Source organism: Limulus polyphemus, unplaced genomic scaffold (genome assembly GCF_000517525.1).
Source record: "Limulus polyphemus unplaced genomic scaffold, Limulus_polyphemus-2.1.2 Scaffold118, whole genome shotgun sequence".
Lineage (NCBI taxonomy): Eukaryota > Metazoa > Arthropoda > Merostomata > Xiphosura > Limulidae > Limulus > Limulus polyphemus.
In genome coordinates, this window is record NW_013665728.1 from 714436 (window position 1) to 716583 (window position 2148).

General features: G+C 38.1%; 1 protein-coding gene across 1 annotated transcript in view; it reads right to left on the reverse strand.

Annotated features, from left to right (window-relative positions):
• The window catches only part of LOC106472268 (golgin subfamily B member 1-like), a 121912-nt gene that overhangs the window by 116955 nt on the left and 2809 nt on the right, over positions 1–2148 (reverse strand). The gene's annotated exons all lie outside the window — the stretch shown is intronic.

The following is a 2148-nucleotide window of genomic DNA, read 5'->3' on the forward strand; positions in this document are numbered from 1 at the left end:
AAATGTCTTCAGCACATTCTCCAATAATTTATAAAATGTAATAAACCTTCCATAATGACAGAAACCTAATTCTAAAAATCTCACAACAGGATATTTCTATTTATTGCTCAAGATTCACAAACCTAGCTATCCTGGTTGCTCCATTGTTTTGGCTTGCTATTACTTCCACCAAATACATTTTTAATAATCTAGGTTATTTCTCTCTCCTCCAATGTTAAAGACACTAAAAATTTTCTAAACCACATTAAAGGCTTTCAACAAACAAAACCCATTACACATTAACATTTTCCTTACACAAAAATTTATTTTAGATAGATACTCACCTCTCCACAGTACTAAAAGCTATGACTTCATAACACTGCTGAAAAGATTTTTGTGCATGCACCAGGCCTTGAATGAAACTATCACACCTACACGTACTAATGTGTACTGCAACAGTCTATAAAGCAATCAGCATTAGGCCACAGCCCTTCACAAATAGGAGAATGACACATCCTCTGTGTGTAGTTATCCCTTTTAGCAAGTTGTGTATTACCACAGGCTCCTTCTTCACGACGCAAAAGAAACACACCAGAAATTAGAAGGAAGGGCATGGAGTTCAGTGTAGAGGTAAGCATATATCTGTAATACATTTCCAGGTAAGGAAAATGTTAAATTCATAAAAGCAGCTCATAACTCCATAGAACTAAGAGCTAGACCATCACACTGATATGATGGTGGAGGGACCATTGCATATAAAGAAAAACTAAAATGATGAGCTCTTTTTGATAAGATAGTGTCAGAAAGGGAAACTCATGGGGTGTATCACCCAATGGGGTGACTAGTGGGGCATCAATCAGATGACAACCAAATTTTGTGGTCATGGGCCCAAATACAAAAGCCTCAAGTCAGAAAGCAGAGGTCTTAAGAGCAAGTGCCTCTCTGTCAGTTGATTTAAGAAACATCAGTGAAGTTGTCTCAGTAGATCCTACCAAGATGGCCAGACAGAAAATAAGGGCAAACTTAGATGTTGATACGAAGATAATGCTCCTCTGAAGATTAGACCTCAAAGGGTGCAGTCATCCAGACTTGACCTAAATAAAGATGGACAGATGTCCAGGGTCATTTGGGAAGAACTGAGCCACCACAACATCAAGAGGTGAAATAATGAAGGAAGAGGCACAAGACAGTTGATCTCTGGATCATGTCCAGAGATCAACTAGAGTCCAATGAAAAGGCTGCATGTAGGTGTGTTCAAGAGAAGAACAACAGATTAGAGAGAAGTCAGAGTACTCAAAAGAGACAGAACCTCTTGTGCAGAAAAAGAAGACCTGAGAAATTTGATGACTCACAGCTCTTAGTCTCAAAGATATAAAAGAAAATGAGTTGAAAAGACTCCTTTTAAAATGTAGTGACCTACAGTGATAAAAAATAAAGTATTATATGATTGTCTGTTTTAGCACAAAGCTACACAATGGGTTGCATGTGTTCTGTTTCCCATGGGAAAGCAAACCCTGGACTGTAAACCTGTAAATTGACTGCTAACTCACCAGGAAACATTTTTAAGTGAATCAGATACTGAGTGGAAACAAGATGGACTTGGAATGCTTGACAAGCCAGCCCAAATAAGATGACTCCTTAAGGATAAGGAAGGTCACAGCCAAGGATACTTCTTTGAGTGGGGGAAAAGAAGACAAATGTCCACATAGTGATGGAAACATAAGCCCAACAAATGCATTTTCTGTGTGAATGCTCTCAGAACCAGAAGCAAATGCAGGGGAAAATAAACAAAATACAAGGCAGGCTCAGTTGAAGAGGTAAAAGTAAGAGGTTGTGAATCCTGGATCCAAGATTAGAATAAAATCTGTTGCACAATGGCACTAATATTACTGACCAATCACCAATGACAACAGTAACAGATAACTCCTGCTGTTAAGTAACACAACCTCAGAAAGTGTCAGAAACATGGATATACAAACTCACTGTCATAATGATGAAATTGGAAATTAACAACTGAAACCTGAACACTAGATTACTAATAATGTGGAATAGTACTGTTAAAGAAACCATATCACAAACTCTGGAATACATGTCCCAAAATTCGATGACGAGGAACCCACTTTGAGACTAATAATGGCTGGAGACGGCTTGAATGGGTAATGAAGAAAA